General features: G+C 38.6%; 1 protein-coding gene across 2 annotated transcripts in view; it reads right to left on the minus strand.

Moving 5' to 3' along the window:
• plekhg5.L (pleckstrin homology and RhoGEF domain containing G5 L homeolog) overlaps positions 1-13,744 on the minus strand; it is a 179,894-nt gene that overhangs the window by 77,315 nt on the left and 88,835 nt on the right. The gene's annotated exons all lie outside the window — the stretch shown is intronic.

Below are 13,744 nucleotides of genomic sequence, written 5' to 3' on the forward strand. Positions count from 1 at the left end.
GTTACTCAAAATAACCGACTCATCTGGCTTTCAGCAAAGTTTTGCAATACATTACTTTGCTATAAATGTATGGATCTCTACGTTTAGATGAATTTTAAATGGCTGCTGGAGTCAATCTGGCAGCAGCAACATTTACCTACAGCTGTTATGTACATTTAACAAAAGGAACATATTCTGATTGCTTTATAATGCTTTTTTAATGATTATTATTTTATTAGCAAGTTAAGCGGCTCACGAGACGCGTTTGCCACATCTGTTTTAAGGCTAAGCAGTTATACAATGATATACAATGATATCGTGGATCTGAGAATGGATGAGGATTGGAATGTGAGAGATATAGGCAATAACTATAGTAATACAGTTATAACTAATACAATTTGGACAGTATGAACAAAATGACCATATGGTATTCCTGTAAGATGACAGATGAAATACTAAATAATGAATCATAACACTGTTACATTCTGAGTGGGGATTAAAGGTTTATTTGCTGCCAAACTGGGAGAGAGACAGCAGCCGCAACATCGTCATTTTGGCCAAATATTTAGATTACTTTCCGCATATTGTTTGGCTTTTGCCTTGGTCTATAGTCACATGCTCCTTTAAATACATCTAAATAAGCATTACATACATTAAAAATCACATTTCACCCTATTTTAGTTCAGGGCCAACAGAAAGTACAGAGGAATACAGTGGTGCTAAACTAGAGATAAACCATTTTAATCACAAATGAATTTGGTTGGACCAGTCAGTAAAACTGCACAGGCCCTACCAGTTTCTACAAATAATATACTCTACTATGCTGAAGCCTGAACTGTAGGCTGACACCTATAGTGAGACCCACAGACCTTGCTAATACTAGAAGCCCAGCCTGAAGGTTATGTAGAGTGACTTTGTGATGAAGACATATTTGCTGCCCTAGATATTCTTGAAAGTCTGAGTGAATGACTAACAGAATAGGCTTTTCATGTGTCTCTGCCTGACCTGAACACACAACAATGGGGCTCATTTATAAACACTGGGCACATTTGCACTTGGGCAGTAACCCATGGCAAACAATCAGATGATTGGTTTCACTATTTAACCTGCAGTTGGCTGAGAAAAGCTAATCACTGATTGATTGTCGTAGGTTACTGCCCAGGTCCGAATTTACCCAGTGTTTATAAATAAGCCCCAATGGATTTCAAAGGCAGGCTTGAACCAAAAATTATCAAAAACCTTTGCCTTAGGATTTGGAGTTTCTTGGTACAGGTATGGGACTTGTTATCCAGAATGCTGGGGACCTGGGGCTTTCCTGATAAGGGATCTTTCCATAATTTGTATCTCCATACCATTAGTCTACTAAAAAATCATTTAAACATTAATTACAGCCAATAGGTTGGTTTTGTCTCCAGTGAGGATTAATTTTATCTTATTTCTAGGGATGCACTGAATCCACTATTTTGGATTCGGCCTAACCTCGAATCCTTCACAAAAGATTCGGCCGAATTTTGCATATGCAAATTAGGGGTGGGAAGGGGAAAACATTTTATACTTCCTTGTTTTGTGACAAAGTCACACGATTTCCCTACCCACCCCTAATTTGCATATGCAATTTAGGATTCGGATTTGGTTCGGCCGGGCAGAAGGATTCGGCCGAATCCAAATCCTGCTTAAAAAGGCCGAAACCTGGCCGAATCCCGAATCCTGGATTCGGTGCATCCCTACTTATTTCGGATCAAATACAAGGTACTGATTTATTATTACAGAGAAAAAGGAAATAATTGTTAAAAATCTGATTAAAATGGAGTGTATGAAAGATGGCCTTCTTTTAATTCAGAGCTTTCAGATCCCATACCTGTCATTAGAAATGAAGCCACTACTGAATATGGCAAAGAATTACCTGTACATTAGAAAGGACTTTAGATAAATAGTTATGTGGGATGCACTTATACAGTATACATTAATGCAGTACAAACAACATCTAATTACAATCTAATTGCAAATTGCTGGTATATATCACTAGCACTATTACAATATGGGGGAAATAATGCTGGTGTTTCTGGTACATTATTATGTTATTCTAATGCTGCTGTTATGATTTTTTTTGTGCATCTGTAAAATGTCCTGACACTATGGGGTTATTTTTTGGAGTCTGATTTTATCTCATTGTTTTAATAAAAAAAAGCTAGCCCAAACTCCAATCCCCAATTTTGGCTTATTTGTTAATAAAATAACTAAATTTAATCGGATCGGGAAAAAACTCGATAAAACCGAGCAAAAACCAAAATTGTATGATTTTTTTCCGACTCTTCTCCAAAATTGATCCCTTCTTTTTGGGGTTTTTTGCCTGAAAACCCTGAATTTTTTAGATTATTGGGCTAAACTCAGAGCAAACCAACATATCTTCAAATTGGCATAGGGGCATCTCCCATTGACTTATACATGACCTTGACAGGTCTCAGGTGGCGGATTTTCAGATTTGGGATTTTTGCAGCATTGGGGTATAATAAATGTCTAAAAATTCAAGTAAATTTTTCATGAAAAATGTAAGTTATTGCCACAGAAAGCCCAACCAGAAAAATTCAAGGTTTATTACACAACCCCCTATATCTTACTTACATAGATTATTAGTAATAGTAGTATTATCATTATAATATCATTATAATTCTACTCATAATATACACAAATGTATAAAGCGCCAAAATTGAATAGGTCCGTTTTCGATCGAATTCGAATCTTACGATTCAAAGTTTTTCCCAAAAAAAACCCTTTTCAAACTCCACCAATTGATTCCAAATAGGTTCTAGGAGGTCCCCCCCCCCCGCTAAAACAGCAATTCATCAGGTTTTAGATTGCAAATGGTCGACGTTGAATTTTTAAAGAGACAGTACATGATAAATTTTGAAATTCTAATTTTTTTCAAATTCAAATTTAAACTATTCCCTAGTTGAAGTACACAAAAATCTGCTTGAAATTTGAATTTTTTTTCATTTGAATTTTTACTTTGACGTTTGATAATTCTACCCCTAAGTAAACCCAATGGGTTAGTTTTGCTAAAGTACAATGTTCTGCTTTATTATTATAGAGAAAAAGGAGATGAAATTTTGGATTATTTGGATAAAATGGAGTCTATGGGAGAAGGCCTTTTCATAATTTCGGAGCTTTCTGGATAACGGGTTTCCTGATAACTGATCCAATAATTGTACTAGGAAGTAATGAAGGCTAGCGACCAAACCACCCATATTAAAACAGTCTAGGGATGCATCGAAACCACTATTTTGGATTCGGCCGAACCCCCAAATCCTTTGAGAGAGATTCGGCCGAATACCGAACCGAATCCGAACCCTAATTTGCATATGCAATTTAGGGGTGGGAAGGGGAAAACATTTTTTACTTCCTTGTTTTGTGACAAAAAGTCACGTGATTTTCCTCCCTGCCCCTAATTTACATATGCAAATTAGGATTCGGGTTCGGTTTGGCTGGGCAGAAGGATTCGACCGAATCCTGCTGAAAAAGGCCAAATCCTGGCCGAATCCCGAACCGAATCCTGGATTCGGTGCATCCCTAAAACATTCAAAGTGCCACATGGTGTACTGATATTAAAGGTTATTATTAGGGATGCACCGAATCCACTATTTTGGATTCGGCCGAACCCCCGAATCCTTTGTGAAGGATTCGGCCAAATATTGAACTGAATCCGAACCCTAATTGCATATGCAAATTAGGAGTGGGAAGGGGAAAAATGTTTTACTTCCTTGTATTGTGACAAAAAGTCACGTGATTTCCCTCCCCACCCCTAATTTGCATATGCAAATTAGGATTTGGATTCGTCCGAAACCTGCTGAAAAAGGCCGAATCCCGAACCAAATCCTGGATTCGGTGCATAGTTATATTAATAATTATTAATGTGCTTGAGGTGATGTGAATGGGGCATCAGGTGGAAAACTAGAAAGTGAAAGAGCCAGTGGTACTTAAAGTGGCAAAGGATTTGATGGCAAGCAGGGAATGGTGCAATAAGAGGGCCTGGCCGCAGCTGCATCCCCTGACTCTCTCACAGTAACACCCTTGCTGTCTGTCATAATTAACATTAATCATGGGTTTATGCTCTCTCAGTCAGTAAAAGATTACTCACACATGATTGTCTAGACAGAGCTGGAAAATTCCACTAGTTCACTTAGCTAGCACCTACTAGAATAATAGCTCTGGGTTAGTAGAACATTGTGTTCTCTGTATTTAGACAGACTGAACTGTACCATTTGCTTTTTGTGTTTGGGAGAAGTGCAGTTATATGTGATCAAGCTCTATACAGACAACATTGTTCACAGAACCAGCTTTTCCTTCCTCTTTAATAGAATTGCGGATGCACAGAATGATAAATGAATGCCATATAGGGTTGCCACCTTTTACATACCTCCCAACTGTCCCTTTTTCGGAGGGACAGTCCCTCTTTTGACAGCTCAACCTGCAGTCCCTCATTTGTACTGGAAAGTCCCTATTTTCTCTGCACTGAACAGCCAGAAAAAGAAACAAAGTTTCTAACTCAATTGGCTTTTAGCAGAGAGCACAGAACAGTTAACAGGTGCAAATAAGATACTTTGTAACAATTTTGAGACACAAAAAAACAGTTCAGATGATAATAAATTTTTTCAAACTTTCATAACCTGCCAAATTTTGTAAAATGAACATGGTAATTAGGGGGTGTGGCCACAGAAATTTTGCTGCGCTACGTGCGAAAAATTTTTTGTCCCTCTTTTTACTTCCAAAATGTTGGGAGGTATGCTTTTATAATTTTTTTTACCGGCTGCTGGGGGGGCGGGGCCTCAAAAGGGGCGGGTGTGATGTCAAAAGGGGCGGGCGTGATGTCAAAGGGGGCGGGCCCACGCGACGGAGACCCGCGGACGCTAGAAGAGGCAAAGAAAAAGGTAAGTTGCAGGGGATTGGGGGCAGGCCGAGGGCTCCTTTTGATCGTATTACAAATTTACCGGCAGCTACATTGCTGGTAAATTTGTAATACCGGCCCCGGCCTTGGCAGGTATTTTACCGGCTAGGCCGGTAGAATACCGGCCGGGTGGCAACCCTAATGCCATATAAAAGCATATTCCATATTTATAGGATAAAGAATGAAATCTATAAAGGAGTTCATATAATACAACCATAAAAAACTATGGGGCAAAATCACTAACCTCCAAAAATTCGCCAGCGACTGCTTTGCTCACAGCGCAACACTTCGCCAGGCATAGATTGACCAGGACAACGTTAATTCACTAAAATCCGAAGTTGCGTCCAGGATGCCAAACGCTGGCGAATTTGCGCTAGCTTTACTGCGCCAAGCGAAGTTGTGCTAGCGTTGGCTAATTTGCATACAACGGGAAGTTAACGTTGAATGCATGTATATGTTGCAGCAAATACATTACACTACACAAGCCTGGGAAACCTTAATAAAATAAAATAAAGTTGTTATAATGCCCTACACATGAGCCCAGTGTATAGTTTATGTGTCATATGTTAGGAAATGTAGGGAAGCTGGGTACCCCAAAAAAATGTTACACTATTTTTCAGCCTATCACCGCAAAAAAAGGAAAAGACGCCAGCGTTTTTTTGGGACTTAGAAAATTTTCAACTATTTTTTGAGGAAGTCCTATCTACTCTATTGCACTTCCCCTGGTCTGAGGTGGTGAAGGCAAGTCTGGCGCAAGAGGTAACGTTCAGTAAAATCCGCAAAGTACCGCTAGAGTCTATCTCCTTCGCTAGCAAAGTTACGCCAGCGCCCATTAATAAATCGGCGGAGTACCGAAATGACGTTGCGTTAGTCACTTCACCATTTAGTAAATTTGCGCTTATGTGTGAAACATGTTTAATAAATATCTACTAAAATTCAAAGATTTTTTTTATAATAGTTTTTTTTATAATAGTGGCGATTCACAGGTTTTCACAGGTTTTAATCAATTTATTTCTGACTGCAATTAAGAGCAGGATCTGTCTTCGTCTCTTGGTTCTGACTCTTGAAACGATATAGCAGAAGCCAGCTCTCCTGCAGTCAGGTCTCACACAATGCCTTGCATCCTTCTTCTTAGTTTTATCAGCTGGCTTCCACTACATTGCTTTAATATTCAGTATAACAAGTGCAGACAGATACTGCTTTCAGTAGCAATTATATTTGAATAATTATATTATAGAAAAATAATTTATATTTAAAATGTGCATTAACATTTAGGCAAAACTCTACTGTTAACATTCCCTTTAATAACATTTCTCTGTTTTATTGTATTTTGAACAAGCATCAACTACAATTAAATGCAGCATGCTGAGGTTCAAACAAAACACAATGGAACATAACTGTGCTAAAACATATATCTGAACCTTCACGGGTACAACCATGTCTCTAACCCAGCATGCTACCCTAAAATTATGCCATGCTAGACCCAGGCCTTTATGGTGTTCCTACAAATCTGGGACTGTTCAGACTGTGATATAGTTTAAGTGGTTATCAGCAGGGTCAGACTAGAGGGCCCAGGGCCCACGGCGACTGCTGCTTTTGTTGTCTGTTGTTAGGTCTAACTTGTTTAGTATCTTGGTGAGATTTCTATCTGTTTGATTCCAGTTTTGATCCTTGCCTGCCTGACTATTCTGAACTCTACCGGTATTGACCCTTGCCTGCCTGACTATTCTTTGAACGCTGCCTGTACCGACTCCAGCCTTGACCTTGCTTAAAGGAACAGTTCAGTGTGAAAATAAAAACTGTGTAAATAAAAAGGCTGTGCAAAACAAAAAAATGTTTCTAATATAGTTAGTTAGCCAAAAATGTAATGTATAAAGACTGGAGTGAACAGATGTCTAATAAAACAGCCAGAATCCAACTTCCTGCTTTTCAGCTCTATAACTCTGAGTTAGTCAGCGACTTGAAGGGAGGCCACATGGTACATTTCTGTTCAGTGAGTTTGTAATTGATCCTCAGCATTCAGCTCAGATTCAAAAGCAACAGATATGACCCATGTGGCTCCCCTCAAGTCTCTGATTGGTTACTGCCTGGTAACCAGGGTAACCAGTCAGTGTAAACCAAGAGAGCTGAAAAGCAGAAAGTAGTGTTCTGACTGACTTGTTATACATCAAATCACTCCAACCTTTATTCATTACATTTTTGGCTAACTAACTATATTAGAAACATTTTTTATTTTGCACAGCCTATCTATTTACCCAGTTTTTATTTTTACACTGAACAATTCCTTTAAACTCCGCCAATATATAGACCACTGCCTGTCTGACCCTGCTTGAACTCCACCTGTACTGACCCCGGCCTGCCTTACTACGCTTTTTGTCTATTCCCTGAACTGTTGCCTTTCGTCCAAAACCTGGGAAACGCACATGCCCCTTTGCTCATTCAGAACATCTGCTTTGCTCTTCTCAAGTTAAGACCTGGTGGCGTCTGAGTAGCTGAGGCTCCTTCCAAGGCCAAAAGCGGATGCTACAGACGGAAGATTGAGCTGTGACCAGGGAGCTTAGCACTTGTTCTGAATTAAGGGAGGGAGCCGTATGTAATAATGCCATTCAGCCATAGTTCAAAAAATATCTTGGGTAACAAAAACGTTTTTACCCTAAATCCCACCCTAACTGACCTATAAACTATAGTCATTATTTCCAAATCTCCCTAGCCTTAGACTGAGCCCCCTATCACTTTTTCAAGTCCCAGCAAGAGCATCTCAGGTTTATGTTTTATTAGCCCCATTGCACAATTAGGAGTAGAGGTGCATATGTGGATATTTGCACTTCCATAGAATTACTTCAGCAGTTTTGGAAATGAGTGGTAATGTAATAAAAGATACAACATTTTTTAGTATATTGGTTGTTTGAAGACATCTGATTGGCTGTTGGGTAACTAGATCTTTGCAAAACGTAACATTTTTATTATGTTGCTCATTAAGTATCCAGCACTCATCTGTCGTTATGTAGCTAATTTAGGACCTTGCGGTGCTACAAAACATATCAAGAATAATGACAGAATCCTGCACAATAATGTGTGAATAACGATGTATCAACATGGCGTGGTTGCCTTATTAACAGCCTTTAAGGGCTGGAAACATGAGCTTGTTTGTGAGGCACATCAAAGGCAGGCATACGACTTTATTTAAATATTTGTTAATCTTCACTATTGTTTTCTTTACATGGTACAAGATGACATAGCTGCCTATCGATATTCCCATGAAAAAGACAAGAATATATTTGTGCTGTAGCAAATACAAATCAGATTAAGGTTGGGGCATAAAGGGCTCCAGAATTAAAGTTGCATCAATAGGGAACATTGAAGCTTTTGTGTGAACCTTTTTTGGGGTAATAGCAAAAGGTAAAACGTGTGCTCCAGTTCTGTTCTGCTCTTAGGGCTGTTATGATGGGTTTGTTATCAACTTCAATAATCAATTATTAACAGGGATTAAGGACGTTAATCCTAAACTGCGCGGCAAACCATTTTGGCCCCTAGCCTATAGATTGAGAATCATTGGTTTAGAATATGTGACTAGTCTTACAGAAATAAAAGCCTTTCTGCCTGTCATTTCTTGCCCGTTCCTCGTCAGATCTCTGGAACATGTTCAGTAAAGGCCCAGCATATTCTTTTTCCAGCCCATGCTTAATGTATGGAGCACAGCGAGGTAAAATGGGAAACCAGCCAGGAATCAGGATTCTTTAGTATAGAGTCATAGTCAGGGTGGAAGCCCCTCCTATGTTACAAAAAGATTAGTGTTCCTTCAAACAACCCTCCACCTGGCATAGTTTTATGTTCCAAAAAACAGCTGTCTGTGAAGTGACTAATTAGTAATTAGTTGTGCTTGGAGCACACGGATCCACCTACACCCCAGAGGCAACCAAAACACACCCAGAAACAAGTATGGACACACTTTACTGTGCCTCTTAAACATCTGCATCAAATAAAAAATGATTTGATAATGTATGTGCAATAAACAAATACCTGACAATCAAAGGAACGTTATGCATTTATACATCATTTCAATTATCTCCACTCTAGCTCCTTGCTGAAAAGTCCCATTGACAGTTAAGGGGTCTTTTACGCAGTGTGCAACGTGTAATAAACTGTCCCAATGTGCCATGGTTTTTAACCTGCATTCATTAGGGGTAAGAGAGGGGGCACCTGCATTAAAATTTGTGTATCATTCAGCTCAAAGTGCAGACTGCAACTGAAGCAGGGGAAGAAGTGCATGCCACCCCTAAAATCTTGCTACCCTAGGCCCAGAATTCTTTGATTGTAGACTGGCACAAACTGTACTTCACACCATAATCGATGCAGTTAAAAGTAATTTCTTTATGAGAAAACATCTCAAATTGAAGCCTTACTTGTTTCATGCCTTGTGGCCACTTAGTCATAGGCCTATGACTAAGTGCCCATAAGGCACAAAACAGTATGTGCCAGCCTGCAATCAAAGAATTAAGTGTGTTCATCACCTCCAAAAGCTGAAGGTCTGGGGTATGAGCCCCTGGACCCCCCATTAAAATTAATAAGTTAACTCTGTCCATTACATTGATCAAATACTGGATGCCCTCTAAAATATTGTTACCCTAGGCCCAGGCCTTTGTGAGTGTATTTAGAGCTTTTTAAAAGCACTTTTATGCTGGCTATATTTTGTCCAATTTTAGCTCATGCCAAGACCCCTCCAGACCAAATCGGTAGCTTATTGGACTGTATATGGGGCTATACCGATAGTATCTATAGACCAGGAGAGGACTGCATCATGTTTAAACAAAGTGACTGTTTAATTTTATGTCTGTAAAACAGGTGAAGATGGCTGACCCTAAAATGGAATTTGCTGTGAAGCCACAGCACTTGTAATTTCTTTTCTATTAAATATTTTTTTGAGACAGCTATTTGCTGACCCTATTTACCATGTACTATATGATGTCAACATTAGGGGGCCCATTTACTTAGCTCGAGTGAAAGAATAGAGGAAAAAAAACTTCGAATTTCGAATAGTTTTTTTGGCTACTTTGACCATCGAATGGGCTACTTCGACCTTCGACTACGACTTCCATTTCGTTTCGAACTAAAAATCGTTCGACTATTCGACCATTCGATAGTCGAAGTACTGTCTCTTTAAAAAAAAACTTCTACCCCCTAGTTCGCCACCTAAAACCTACCGAAGTCAATGTTAACCTATGGGGAAGGTCCACATAGGCTTTGATAGCTTTTTTTGGTCGAAGAAAAATCATTCAAGTGATGGATTAAAATCCTTCGAATCAAATCGATTGAACGAATCGAGGTAAATCCTTCGACTTCGATATTCAAAGTCGAAGGATTTAAAATTCGACCTTAAGTAAATTTGCCCCTAGGTTAATACACCCTGTCTATTGCTGCATTCACTCATTGTTAAAATATAACAAATTCCCATGGCTCTGATATTCACAGCTATTCTTTGTCCAAAAGATAAGAAGTGATCTGATCTGTAGTGCAGTAGTGTGACATTCCTGTGCTGTTACCTGAGCAGGGCACTTCACTCTGCCAAATGGAAGTCACATTTAAAGTTTTAATCCACCAATAAAAAGCAAAGAGAATAACAACAATAAACAGCAAAGAGACTGACAATAGGTGCAGGTATCAGCAAAGTGTTAGACTGTAAGTAAAACTATTCGGCATTGATTTTCATGCAAGACATACAGCTGCGGGAAAACCAATATGAAGTTTATTTATTTATTAGTAAAATACCAAACTACTACTACCACTATGCACTATAAATAAAAGGCAGACTATGGGCCATTACAAGAAATAAAAAAAAACATTGAGGATGTTGACCCAGCCCCAAAATCTCCATAATTGCAGGAAAGCAACACACTGATTTCGCTAATTCTGTATGCAAGGAAATAAAGAGAAGCCTTGTCCATACAGCAACCTATGACTAACATCAGGAGATATTTTCCAGATCGTAAGGGTGGGGGGTGCACATGGAAAATCCTTTCTCATGAATTTAAAAGCAAGAATAAACCAAGTTATTGTTTTAGGAGTCACCTGAAATATCTTGCCTGAAACAGAATATGTGGAATAGACAGAAATGTGATATAGTGAAGCTGATACATGGAAAAACTATGCTCACGTGGATTTGATTTTATATACACTTAATAAGGGCTTGTCTTTCTCCCACACTCCCATTACTCCATTGTTAAGGTGACCAGAGGTTAAGTGCTCTGCCATTGACACTGAATACCCTGCTAGAGAAAATGGTGTCAATCCTCCTGTCATTTCCTTGGAAGACACAGTTGTAATGCAATAAGAGGGGCAATCCCATTGCAACCAATCAGATTGTACCAACCTACTGCAGTATTATGGAAGCAAAGCTCTAATTGATCAGTATAGTAATTCAGAATTGTGGGAACTTTGTCTTTGTTATTACTTGGCTCCAGGTGGCCCAGCATACTTAAGATGTTTTGATGGCTTTAAAAGTGCTATGAAGCCATGCTACTTTACCCAGTAGTCAGTAAACTGCCCTATTTATGCAATGGAAACACTCAAAATGTGGTTGATGTTAAGATTGTCCTACACCAGATGATTTTCTCTGCCATCATAGCCCCTCCAAATCAAGTTAGCTGATTGGCACATGTATGGGGGTAAACTGTTGGCCTGCCCTATCGAGATGGGGATTGGCCAGATTTTTATAGGGCAATTTAGAAAATTCAACACATTTTACATTGTATGCTCAGAATATAATTCCATTATTTCCTATGAAAATAATTTGATTTCCAAGACAATATACCACTTATCAGTATGTTGGTACCTGTGTTTTGGCCCCTTTTCTCACAGAGCTTTTGGCGCCACGTGCGTCATGCGCGTGTCAATTCAGGACGCGGGTGTCTCGATTTCAACGCCGGCATCAGTATGGACACGGGCGTCCAGTTTTTACCGGCGCGGGTGTCAAACCTTGCCGCAAACATCAGAATGCCGCAATGCAATGACGCCACAAAATGCATGGACTTCTCAACACTGTGTCACACACCAAAGACTCATAGAGTATATTACACTCTGCACCACATCCAATGTGAGTTACTAGTGGCCATAGCACAAAAGCACAGAAGCCTTTGTCATTTCCCTCTGACTTTACTAGATGATTTCTATATAATAACACGAAATACAAGTAGTTAGTTTTTCCCAAGAAATATGAAGTCCGCTAGGGATGAGTAAAATTCTTTTTAAACTTTTTTTTTTTTTTGCAAATCCACTCTGTAATATTTTGTCATTGACCCGCCCCTCGTCTACCATATTTGCTGCTTGCACTCTGGAGAGACAGAAGCATTCACTGCAATGCATAATAAATGGAGAATTAAAAGTGTTTTGGTCAACCAGATTTGGAGAATTTCTGGCCTAAAAAAGCAAAAAGCATATGGAGATATGTAGGTATGTAGGGCAATGTAGGGCATTGTAGGGCAGTGGATATTCTATTGCAGAGGAAAAATGTCAATTTGCCTTTCCGTTGACCAATGTCTGCTGTTTCGCAAACTTTTTTACAGAGTGAAATACCACAGTTCACTCATGCCTAATGGGCACCATATATTGTAGTACTGCTGCAATAATAATAGAAAAAGGGAAAAAGTGTAAGTTAAGCAATCAAGCAGGTCTTGGATATATTATATAGCAGTGCTATTGTGACTCATGAGTAAATAGAACACATAACCTTCAGTAATGTCTTGTGGGCTGGTTTGTTTGCAATTATATAAATACAAGATTATACCACATTGGTAACTGCACATTAATAATAAGAGCTGCATGATTGGGCACTGAACAAACATTCAGTCTATTTGCTCTTCAGTAGCTCAGTAGTTTTGGCTCTGAAAACTGTGTTGATTGTAATGCTTGTAATTCAAACTGCAATTAATTGTGATTCTGGTTGCATGTAATTGCTACAGTTGTTTATTTCGGATCATATTACGATCCAGTGGAAGGAAGTTCTTATAGTTTTTAGGTCCTGCCCTGAAAATACAGCCTTCTTTAAATGTGAAGAATAAAGCAACCACTAACAAATACAAACCTACCACTGTATAACATGTATATACTTGGAGAGGATTCAGCAAAAACAACAGAGAAGAGGAATCCTATTTTTAATGTAAGGTGTGGTCATGGAACAATTCCCCTTTCATTATGCACTTTGATTAAAAAAATCTGACTCAAGTCTAAAAGGAAAAGGAAGTTTGGGAGTCTGAGTGAGTTGGCTTTTATTATATGGCAGCAGAAATTCCATTTTTGATATAATATTTATTCAGGGAGAAAGTGAATTACTGGTAAATATTTTGTGCCAAATTCATATAAAATAAGGTCACTGAATAAATTGTTTCCTGTAATTTCTTATTTATATAAAAGAATACCTTTCTCTCAAAGAAGCAGATCTAGTGAGTAAAATGAGTCTCCTTTTTGGAGCTCTGCGGTGCTATTGAAATGTAGTGAGAGTTGGAGTACCAGCATAACAAGTGGAACCAAACAGAGATACGGGGTTGTTTACGTTTGCGTTAACTTTTAGTATTATGTTGACAGTAATATTCTGTGACAATTTGCAATTGGTTTTAATTTTTTAATTTTTTATTATTTTTGGTTTTTGAGTTATTTAGCTTTTTATTCAGTAGTTCTTCAGTTTGCAGTTTTGACAATCGGGTTGTTAGGATTCAAATTACCCAAGCAACCATGCAATGCTTTTAGTTTTAAAATAGGAGAGACCTGAATAGAAAGATGAGTTCTAAAAACACAAGCCTGGGAAACCTTCAAAACAGCAAATAAAATTTT

The sequence above is a fragment of the Xenopus laevis genome, chromosome 7L (genome assembly GCF_017654675.1).
Source record: "Xenopus laevis strain J_2021 chromosome 7L, Xenopus_laevis_v10.1, whole genome shotgun sequence".
Taxonomy (NCBI): domain Eukaryota; kingdom Metazoa; phylum Chordata; class Amphibia; order Anura; family Pipidae; genus Xenopus; species Xenopus laevis.